Raw genomic sequence first — 12608 nt, forward strand, 5'->3', positions numbered from 1 at the left:
CACCTTTGCACACTTGTCCTCCAGCAGGGCAAGGTATCTGCACATTCTCAACATCCTCTGGCTTCCAATCCTGATACCTTCTCACCCAACCCTGTGATTAAAAGTCTCAGGGTAGGAGACTCCCAGACTCTGTTCCTGACTTGTTTGGGATTTTTCTCCTCTCTGATGAAATTTTTTTTGAGACATAATCTCATTCCCTTTGGTCATCCATTCTAACCTGACCAAAGATGAGAACAGAGTCATCTTTGTCCCCTGCACTGTGACCATTCCAATATGTCATTCTTTAAGGTCTTAAGAGAGCCTTAGGACACACTTCCCTTCTTTACCCAAACACTTACCTTTCTTCATCCTCTTTCCCACATCATAGGTCAGCAAGTGACTCAGCACCAAGACTACATGAAATGTGCAGACTCATCATTTCAGGTACCCAAGTCCCTGCATGCGTCTGAGTGCTCAGCTACTGGGTGCCTGTCACGGGCCAGGCCCTGGGCTGTGCTGGGGGCTTTGGCGGTGCCCATGACCAGCTGTGTGGGGGATAGCTGGCAGGAGAGCTGGGGGAGGATAAAGGGAGGTAGGCTTAGGGTACTACCAGTTCTGCCCAGAGCACCCCGCACACACCCCTGGGCTGGGCAGCAAGTGTGTACTCTGACACATGGTTAGGCTGCCCTCGCTCCCACAGCCCCGGCTGACTATCCAGCAGGTTTACTGTGAACTGTGCTCAACATGATGGTAGCCTGTTTCACAGACCTCAAAAGGGCCCAAAGAATGGGAAGCATGACTTCCGGTGCCAGAATTACAGATAACTCTGTAGTTTCTCCCCACCTAAAGCTTGAAACCTGAGTCAGGATGTCAACAAATGAAGCTTCAGGATTAACAGAAATCAGGCATCAAACTAGAATAAGTTCCATCCCTCTTCTCTCTCTGAGGATGAGATTGGGGGCTTTCACTTTTATCTCTGTAACGAAACCACTGGATTACAGAGGAGAGGTCCAACATTAAATCTGATTGGTGTGTGTGTATGTCCCATGCATCTATTCTTTGAACTGTCCTCCACCCTAACCCCTAGGATGGAAACCCATCTGGACTTCACATATCCTTAATTCACAGAATGAAGAAATGGAGACCCAAAGAAGAGGCCCATACTCCTCGGGGCCCAAGGGAACTAGTCTAATTCTTTAGCAGGGAGGAGAATGTTGAGGTGACAGTCAACCAGGAATTCCCAAAGAGGTCAACCTACAGTGACAGAGGGAGGTCAGGAGCCTGAAGGACAGCAGAATGGAGCAGACTGAACTCCAAATATACAGCTCCTGACTTGGAGCACATAGGCAAGTTTCTTAATTGCTTCAAGCCTCAACTTCTACATATAAAATGGAACTAATAAGGTAACAGAAGGAACCCCCTTGCAAAGCCATAGTGCCCCGGTCCATGCCAACCAAACTTCCCCATTCTGTTATGTGCCTCGGGGATTCCTGGTGCTTTGGTGAATCTTGATTAAGGAAGGGGCATCCAGACAAAAGCCAGGGTCCTCAGTAAGAATCCTTTCAACTCCTTACCAGCTCATGGACCTGAGGCAGCAGGGTTGGGACAGGCCAACCACAGGCCCCTCCGGAGCCCTGGAAGCTTGAGTCTCCAGCAGAGATGCAGAGGGCGCAAGACATGGCAGTGGACACTCTCCGAGGAAGGGTCAGCTCTGAAGAAGTGTGTGCGTTCTGTGCAGAGGAAGCTGTTCCTGGAAGTGAGGGCCCGCACCAGAGTGGCAAAGGCCAGGTCTTCAATTCTGGTGAAAAGTAGGGCCCTTCCCCAGCTTCACTGCTGCAAAAGAGGAATCCTTAGAATCTTGACCAGATATGTTATTCACAGCCTATATAGGATGGCCATCAAAGGTTTCCAATGTCAGTGATTAACAAAATCAGCCACCTCCCAGGTACAGGTAAGCCGAGTAATATACCCAATGCAGGACCAGAACCACCAGCTTTTTGTAACCTGTGGATAAAACTGAGGACAGTTCAATCTCCCAGGTTAACCCGTGCTTTCTCCCCAGCACCCACTTTCCTAGAAAGGCTATTCTCAGTGCTCACAATAGTATTTCCAGACCCAGTTTGTATTGTGAAATAACTGGATTTTTTTCACTTTCAGTGAAAAAGGAAACAAACAAAAAAACTAATAATAAGCCCTGATTAAGAACTGTGAGATGTAATAGGTTTGCTGTGAGGAGTCTCTTTCAGGTAAGCTCCTGATCTCTTTGAGAACAAGGACCAAACCTCATTCATATCCACATGAATGTCACATAAAAGTCACTAAGTTAGTACTAGTTTCCTTCCCTTCTAACTTTGCTTCTCTTTCTCTATTCCACATGCACATGTGTGTGCTAACTCACTTCAGTCGTGTCCGAGTCTTTGCAACCCTATGGACCATTGCCCGCCGGGCTCCTCTGTCCATGGGATTCTCCAGGCAAGAAAAATGGAGTGGGTTGCTGTGCCCTCCTCAAGGGGATCTTCCCAATCCAGGGATTGGCCCATGTCTCTGTGTCCTGCATTGGCCAGAGGGTTCTAGCACCACCTGGGAAGCCCCTCTATCCTTCACGTATCCCCAAACTTTACTACTCCCTATTCATCCAATCTTTATCAAGTGTGAGCTTCCTCAGATCCCATCCTATTATCACCAGTTTTAAAAGTTGTCTATAATTAAACCAGTGTTTCTCAACCGTGACTGCAGATTTTAATCACCAGGGAAGCTCTGAAAACATACCAATACCCAGGACCCATGCCAGACTAATTAAACAGAAACTTCCAGGTTGTAGCCCGGCTATCAGCACTTTTTTGTGTGTGTTACTCTGGATATTTGTTGCTGCACGAGGGCTTTCTCTAGTTGTGGTGTACAGGCTTTTCTTTGCGGTGGCTTCTCTTGTTGCAGAGCATGCGCCTCTAGGGTGCTTGAGTTTTAGTAGTTGTGAACCTTAGATTAGTTGCCCCATGGCATGTGGGATATTCCCAGACCAGGGATTAAACCCGTGTCCTCTGCATTGGCAGGCAGATTCTTAACCACTGGACCATAAGGGAAGTCCCAGGTAAGTTGCCTTAGTGATACTAATGTGAGAACCACTAAATCAAACTCTTTGTGATACTCTTCCTCTTTTCTTGGCACAATAAATGCCCCCACCTCCCTTGCCTAGGACTAATCCCTCCATATTTCATTAGATCCTGTCCGTTCCCACTTCCAACCCTTATTGCCACGCTCTCCTGTATCTATTATAACTTCCAACTCTAGTAGCAAAATAAAACATCTCCCTCCACTCTGCAACCTCTTCTTGCTCCAGCCCTCTCTTTTATTTTCACATCATCCAGTGTTTTCTAAACAGTAGATTCCTCTCTTGCACGTTGGTGGGAATGTAAACTGATACAGCCACTATGGCAAACAGTGGGAGATTTCTTGAAAAACTAGGAATAAGACTACCATCAGTTCAGTCACTCAGTCATATCTGACTCTTTGCAACCCCATGGACTGTAACACGCCAGGCTTCCCTGTCTTTCACCATCTCCTGGAACTTGCTCATACTCATGTCCATCAAGTTGGTGAGGCCATCCAACCATCTCATCCTCTGTCGTCCCCTTCTCCTCCTGCCTTCAATCTTTCCCAGCATCAGGGTCTTTTCCAAGGAGTCAGTTCTTCACATCAGGTGGCCAAAGTATTGGAGTTTCAGCTTCAGAATCCGTTCTTCCAATGAATATTTAGGACTGATTTCCTTTAGGATGGACTGGTTGGATCTCCTTGCTATCCAAAGGACTCTCAAGAGTCTTCTCCAACACCACAGTTCAAAAGCATCAATTCTTTGGTGCTCAGCTTTCTTTATAGTCCAGCTCTCACATCCATACATGACTACTGGAAAAACCATAGCTTTGACTAGACGGACCTCTGTTGGCAAAATAATATCTCTGCTTTTTGATATGCTGTCTGGGTTGGTCACAGCTTTTCTTCCAAGGAGCAAGCATCTTTTAATTTCATGGCTGCAGTTGCCATCTGCACTGATTTTGGAGCTCAAGAAAATAAAGTCTGTCACTGGTTCCATTATTTCCCCATCTATTTGCCATGAAAGGATGGGACCGGATGGCATGATCTTAGTTTTTTGAATGTTGAGTTTTAAGCTAGCTTTTCCACTCTCCTCTTTCACTTTCATTAAGAGGCTCTTCAGTTCCTCTTCACTTTCTGCCATAAGGGTGGTGTCATCTGTGTATCTGAGGTTATTGATATTTCTGCTGGCAATCTTGATTCCAGCTTGTGCTTTATCTAGCCCAGCATTTCGCATGATGCACTCTGCATATAAGTTAAATAAGCAGGGTGACAATATACAGCCTTGATGGATTCCTTTCCAGATTTGGAACCAGTCTGTTGTTTCATGTCCAGTTCTAACTGTTGCTTCTTGACCTGCATACAGATTTCTCAGGAGGCAGGTCAGGTGGTCTGGTATTCCCATCTCTTGAAGAATTTCCACAGTTTGCTGTGATCCACACAGTCAAGGGCTTTGGCGTAATCAATAAAGCAGGAGGAGATGCTTTTCTGGAACTCTCCTGCTTTTTTGATGATCCAGTGGATGTTGGCAATTTAATCTATGGTTCCTCTGCCTTTTCTAAATCCAGCCTGAACATCTGGAAATTCACAGTTCATGTATTATTGAAGCCTGGCTTGGAGAATTTTGAGCATTACTTTACTAGCGTGTGAGATGAATGCAATTGTGTGGTAGTTTGAACATTCTTAGGCATTGCCCTTCTTTCGGATTGGAATGCAAACTAACATTTTTCAGTCCTGTGGCCACTGCTGAGTTTTCCAAATTTGCTGACATGTTGAGTGCAGCACTTTCACAGCATCATCTTTTAGGATTTGAAATAGCTCAACTGGAATTCCATCACCTTCACTAACTTTGTCCATAGTGATTAACCCTAAGGCCCACTTGACTTCACATTCCAGGATGTCTGGCTCTAGGTGAGTGATCACACCATCGTGGTTATCTGGGTCATGAAGATCTTTTTTGTATAGCTCTTCTGTGTATTCTTGCCACCTCTTCTTAATATCTTCTGCTTCTGTAAGGTCCATACCATTTCTGTCCTTTATTGTGCCCATCGTCGCATGAAATATTCCCATTTCATGTCTCTAATGTTCTTGAAGAGATCTCTAGTCTTCCCATTCTATTGTTTTCCTCTATTTCTTATAAAACTAAATAGAGTTTTCTATTTCATATAAAACTACCATATAACCCAGAAATTCCACTGCTGGCCCTATACCCTGAGAAAATCATAATCAAAAAAGATATATGTGCACCAGTGTTCATTGCAGCATTATTTATAATAGCTATGACATGGAAGCAACTTAGATATTCATCAACAGATGAATGGGTAAAGATGCAGTACATATATACAATGGAATATTAGTCATAAAAAGGAACAAATTTGAGTCAGTTTTAGTGAAGTGGATAAACCTAGAGCTTCTTATACAGAGTGAAGTAAGTCAAAAAGAGAAAAACTAATAATGCATACATATGGAATCTAGAAAAATCGTACTGATGAACCTGCTTGCACGGCAGGAATAGAGATGCAGACACAGAGCAGAATTGTAGATACAGTGGGGGAAGGAAAGGATGGAATGAATTGAAAGAGTAGCATTGAAACACACACATTGTCATATGTAAAACAGATAGTTAATGGGAAGTTGCTTTATCACACAGGAGCTCATCCTGGTGCTCTGCCACAACCTAGCGGTGTGGCATGGTGTTCGAGGTGAGAGGGACGTTCAGGAGGTGGTGGATGTATGTATACTTATGGCTGATTCATGTTGTTGTATGGTAGAAGCCAACACAATGTTGTAAAGCAAATATCCTCCAATTAAAATTTTTAAAAAAGAATAGCTTCCTTACCACCATCCTTCACTCTTCAGCTCCTTATAACCAGCCTTCCTCTCAATAACTCTCCTTTTCCTGATTTCACATATCTATATTTCAAAGGATTCAGCCTTTGGCCCCTTGACTCCTTACCTTAAATGTTCTCCCAAAGTAATGTCATTCTCTCTTAGCCTCAGTCAGTACTTACTTATTGTTTATTGTTGTCGTTCAGTCGCTAAGTCGTGTCCAACTCTCTGTGACCCAATGGACACAGCACACCAGTCTTTCTTGTCCTTCACTATCTCCTGGAGTTTGCTCAAATGCATGTCCATTGAGCTGATGATGCTATTTAACCATCTCATCCTCTGCCACTCCCTTCTCCTTTTGCCTTTAATCCTTCCCAGAATTGGGGTCTTTTATTAATGCTCCTAAATCCAGATCTCTCTTCTGAACATCAAACTCATATTTCTAGGACATTTTAACTTGCCTATTCTTTGGGTACACTAAATGTAATAGGTTTAAGTGAAACATATTATCTTCCCTCCCCCATCCTAAGTCCCTTGGCTTATTCAGATCTTTCTCACTTCCAAACTTGGATCACTCCCTTCTACTCTATCTTTCTCTCTGTTGCCAGTGTGATTTTTCTGAAAGAGAAATCAGTCTATCCCACCGTTGCTTAAAACAATTCAGTGACTCCCCACTGTCCACAAGATGAAGTCAAAACTTCTTGGCACTCTGTGTAAGGACCTTGAGTCTCCCCCTCCAGCCTTATCTCCTGTTGCTCCTTGTGTATTCAAATCTCAAACTTGCAACACACACATTTTCTAGTGTTGTTCTGCCAGCTTGGGGCTTTGTTACTGCCCCTGCCTTTACATAGTATGACAAAAGACTTAGCGACTAAAACAAACTACTCCCTTTACATGCTGTTTTCTTTTCCTGAAACCCCGGCCCCCTCCTCTCTGCCTAGAAAACTCTGTATATCCTCCAGGACTCAGCTTTGGTCTTCTTTTTGTGGCTGTGTGCTCATTTGTGTCCGACGCTTGCAGCCTGGAGTGGGCTGCCATTTCCTTCTCAAGGGGAATCTTCCAACCCAGGGATCAAACCCACGTCTCCTACATCTCCTGCATTGGCAGGCAGATTCTTTACCACTGGAGACTTCAGGGATGCCCCACATCTCCACGTTGACTCCTCCTTAACTTTCCTGAACAGAATTAGATGTTCCCTTCCCCAGAGAACCTCCTTTGAGCTCCCAGAGCTCTGCCTTTTACGACATTCTATGGTAATTTTCTATTTACTTTTCTCTCTGTCCTGCTGGTCTGTGAGCTTCTGGAGTGAAAGAAGCCGTGCTTAATGTATCTTTCTACACCCAGAACTTGGCTCAGTGAGACTCAGCAGTAAATGTTTGTCTAGTGAAACAGAAAGGAGAAGCATATGAGAGGAGATAAACTAGAATGTTTGATGTCAAAGGGATCTTTCTGTATTTTACAGATAAGGAAACGGGTCGAGCAGGTAACTCATTGTCCCAGAATCATACAGCTAATTAAATGGCAACACCAAAACTAGAAACTAAATGTCCTGATTTCTTGTTCAGTAGTCTGTCAACCATACCATATTAACTGAACATTCATTGTTTCACTTGAAACAAAGCTACAAGGCCATGGCTCTTAGCTTTTTGTGGGCCCATGCTCTCTTTGAGACTTTGGTGAAAGTTACAGGCTCTCTCCGGGCGAGGGGTGGGGGGTGCAATTGCACATAGAATTTCACATCCATTTTCAGGGGATTCAGGAAGTTAGTGGTTGAGTGAAGGATGACTGGAAGGAAGAAGAATCTAGAAATGGAGACACCAGTGGAAGGAAGACTAATGCAGTAGTTGAGGAGTGAGACAGAACAAGCAGGCTGCAAGAGTAGGGGGATAGAAGAGAAAGTCCAGCTTTCAGAGGTAACCTGCAGGTGGGATGCATAGAGCTGAGAAAAGAGGAAGCATTTAAGATGACTCAGGTTTCTGGTATAGATGTTAAGGAAGATGGTGATGCCACACATCAAATTAGGAGCTGCTGAGAGAGTAGGTCTGAAGGGTAGATAATGTGACAGGTGTCTTAAATGTCTGCAGGCCATCAGGGTGGGGATGTCTATAGGAAGCTGGCAACAGCACAAGTACCTTCCACATCTACTCCTGCCACTCTTCCTCAGACCATCTGGATGATCTATTTTTCCCTGAACCAAATTCATACTTTCCTGCCTCCATCCCCTTTGTTCATCCCATGTACCTTACACTACATTCACCCTTATCCAAAAGGCAAAGGTATTAATAGAAATAAAGAGGATCATTTTTTAATAATAAAGAGGTCAATTTATCAAGAAGACATAATAAGTCTAAACATTTATATGCCTAATAACAGAAATAAGTACATGAAGCAAAAACTGATAGAACCGCAATGAGAAATTGACACAGTTATAATCAGAAATGTCAATATACAGCTCTCAACTCATAAGACAAGAAGACAGAAAATCAATAAAGATATAAAGGACTTGACCATCACTATCAACATCCTTGACCTAATTGACATTTATAGAACATTCCACTCAACAACAACAGAATAATCTTCTTTTTCAAGTGACATGGAAGACTTTCAAAGATAGACCATATCTTGGGCCATAAAAATAGGCTTGATAAATTTTAAAGGAATCAGATTGTACAAAATATATTCCCTGTCCACAGTACTATTAAATTATAAATCAATAATAGAAAGATAGCTGGAAAATCTTGAAATATTTGGAAACTAAGTAACACAATTCTAAGTAATTCATGGATAAAATGAGAAACCAAAAGAGAAATTAAAATTTTTGAACTGAATGAAAATAGGAACACAGACATAATCAAATCTGTGGGATGTATCTAAAGCAGTACTGAAAGGGAATTTACAGCTTTATCATCCTACTAATAAAAAGAAAATAGCTTCAAGTCAAAGACACCAGCTTCCACTCTACAAAATTAGGTGAAGAGTGCAAGTTAAGACCCAAGTAAGTGAAAGAAAGGAAATAATAAAAACCAAGCAGAAATCAATGAAATAGAAAATAGAAAATTAATAGAGAAAATCAATGAAACCAACAGCTTTCTGAGAAGACAGGCAAAATAGATAAATCTAGCCACACTGATCAGAAAAACAAGAAAAAAAAAATACAAATGACTAATATCAGTAATGAAAGAGGTGACATCACTACAGATTCTAAAGATGTTAAAAGGATATTAGAAAATAAGTATTAAGGTGGCTCTATGCCAATAAATTTGACAGTTTAGATGAATGTAAAAATCTCTTGAAAGTACCAATATGTCAAACTCACTCAAGAAGAAATAGATCATCTGAACCACTCTGTAACTATGAAAGAAATTAAATTGTAGTTAAAAACTTTCCCACAAAGAAAACACCAGGTGTAAATGGTTTTACTGGTGACTTTTACCAAATATTTCAAAAAGAAACAATATCAATTTTATACAAGCTCTTCCAGAAAAGTAGAACAGGGAATACTTCCCAAGTCATTATATAAAGCCAGCATTACTCTGACACTGGAATAAGACAAAGAAATTACAAGAAAACTACAGACCAATATCCAATATAAAATAGTTAAAGAATCCTTAACAAAATTTTAACAAATAACATCCAACATCATGTAAAAAGGATAATACATCTGGACCAAAAAATTCTAGGTGGATTTAACGTTTGAGACATTGAAAACATTTTAAAAGATTAAAAAGGAGGCAGAGGGAATATATGGTCATCTCAATATCTATCAAAAAAAATTTGACAACAATTCAATATCAATTTCTAATTTCAAAAAACTTTTAATAAATTTGGAGCAATAATAGGCATCTACAAAAACTATGGGTAACATCATATTCAAAGATTGGTTCTCTTATGGTCAGGAAAAAGGCAAGGATGTATGTTCTCCCCACCTTTGTTCAACATTATGCTGGAGGTTCTAGCCAGTGTAATATGCCAAAAAAACCCAAAAAGCATTGGAAAGATTGGAAAGGAAGAAGTAAGATTGTCTTTATTCAGAAGTGACATGATCAGACTTCCCTGATAGTCCAGTGGTTAAGAATTTGCCTGCCAGTAGCACCCCACTCCAGTACTTTTGCCTGGAAAATCCCATGGATGGAGGAGCCTGGTAGGCTGCGGTCCATGGGGACGCTAAGAGTCAGACACGACTGAGCGACTTCACTTTCACTTTTCTCTTTCATGCATTCGAGAAGGAAATGGCAACCCAGTCCAGCGTTCTTGTCTGGAGAATCCCAGGGACGGGGGAGCCTGGTGGGCTGATGTCTAATGGGGTCGCACAGAGTCGGACACGATTGACGTGACTTAGCTTAGCTTAGAGGGGGCACAGGTCTGATCCCTGGTCTGGGAAGGTCACACGTGCCGTGGGACAACTGAGCCTGTATGCCACAACTACTAAGCGCATGCGTCACAACTACTGAAACCCACACACCTAGAGCCCATGCTCTGCATAAGAGCAGTCACTGCAATGAGAAACCCATGTGCTGCAAGTGGAGAGGAGCCCCCACTCTTTGAAACTACAGAAAAGCCCATGGCAGCAATGAAGACCTAGCCCAGTCAATAAATAAAGGAATAAATATATGAATAATTTTTTAAATGACATAATCATCTTTAAAGAAAATTCAATGAAATCTTTTTAAAAAGTTATTAGAACTAATAACTAAGTTTAGCAAGTTTTCAATATATAAAATCAATATGCAAAAATCAATTACATTTCTGAATGCTAGCTATATGAATTTCCTAAAGCTGTCAAAACAACAAAATATCACAAACTGAGATGGTTTGAAACAGCAGAAAGTTATTATCTCACAGTTCTCAAATCCCTTATGATTATATGGTGGAGGTGACCAGTAGACTGAAGGGATTAGATCTGGTACACAGCAGGCCTGAAGAACTATGGACAGACGTTCAAAACACTGTGCAGGAGGAGGAACCAAAACCATCTCCAAGAAAAAGAAATGCAAGGCAAATAATTGTTTCAGGAGGCTTTACCAACAGCTGAGAAAAGAAGAGAAGCCAAAGGCAATGGAGAAAGAGAAAGATTATCCAACTAAATGCTGAGTTCCAGAAAATAGCAAGGAGAGATAAGAAGCCCTTCTTAAATGAACAATGCAAAGAAATAGAGAAAAACAATAAAGTGGGAAAGACTAGAGATCTCTTCAAGATAATTGGAGATATCTAGGGAACATTTCATGCAAGGATGAGAATCATAAAGGACAGAAAGAGTAAGGATCTAATGGAAGCAGAAGAGATTAAGAAGAGGTGGCAAGAATATACAGAAGAACTATACAAAAAAGATCTTAATGACCCAGATCACCACGATGGTGTGGTTACTTACCTAAAACCAAACATCCTGGAGTGTGAAGTCAAGTGGGCCTTAGGAAACATCACTAGGAGCAAAGTTAGTGGAGGTGATGGAATAATAGCTGAGCTATTTCAAATCCTGAAAGATGATGCTGTTAAAGTGCTGCACTCAATAGGCCAGCAAATTTGGGAAACTCCGCAGTGGCCACAGGACAGGAAAAGTCAGTTTTCATTCCAATCCCAAAGAAAGGAAAGGCCAAAGAATGTTCAAACTACTGCACAATTGCACTCATATCACATGCTAGTAAGATTATGCTCAAAATCCTTCAAGCTAAGCTTCAGCAGTACATGAATCAAGAACTTCCAGATGTACTACCTGGACTGGAACAATGGACTGGTTCAAAATTGGGAAAGGAGTATGACAAGGCTGTATATTGTCACCCTGCTTATTTAACTTAAATGCAGATTATATCATGTGAAATGCTGGACTGAACAAAAAGCAAGCTACAATCAAGTTTACCAGGAGAAATAGCAAAAACCTCAGATATGCAGATGTCGGTGTTCAATTACTAAGTCATTTCCAACTCTTTTGATCCCATAAAATGCAGCACGCCAGGCTTCCCTGTCCTTCATCATCTCTCGGAGCTTGCTCAAACTTATGTACATTGAGTCAGTGATGCCATCCAACCATCTCATCCTCTCTCACCCACTTCTCCTCCGGCCTTCAATCTTTCCCAGCATCAGGGTCTTTTCCAGTGAATCATCTCTTCACATCAAGTGGCCGAAGTATTGGAGCTTCAGCTTCAGCATCAGTCCTTCCAATGAATATTCAAGGTTGATTTCCTTTAGGATTGACTGGTTTGATCTTGCAGTCCAAGGGACTTTCAAGAGTCTTCTCCAGCTCCACAATTCAAAAGCATCAATGCTTTGGAGGTTAACTTTCTTTATGGTCCACCTCTCACATCCGTACATGACTACTGGAGAAACCATAGCTTTGACCATACAAAACTTTGTCAGCAAAGTGATGTCTCTGCTTTTTAATACACTGTCTAGGTTTGTCATAGCTTTACTTCCAAGAAGCAAGCTTCTTTTAATTTCGTGGTTGCAGTCACCATCCATAGTGATTTTAGAGCCCAAGAAAATAAAATCTGTCACTGTTTCCACTTTTTCCCCATCTATTTGCCATGAAGTGATGGAACTGGATGCTACGATCTTCGTTTTATGAATGTTGAGTTTTAAGACAGCTTTTTCATTCTCCTCTTTCACTTTCATCAAGAGGCTCTTTAGTTCCTCTTCACCTTCTGCCATTAGAGTGGTATCATCCGCTTGTCTGAAATTGTTGATATTTCTCCTGCCAATCTTAATTCCAGCTTGTGCTT

This window comes from Muntiacus reevesi, chromosome 1, assembly GCF_963930625.1.
Source record: "Muntiacus reevesi chromosome 1, mMunRee1.1, whole genome shotgun sequence".
Taxonomy (NCBI): domain Eukaryota; kingdom Metazoa; phylum Chordata; class Mammalia; order Artiodactyla; family Cervidae; genus Muntiacus; species Muntiacus reevesi.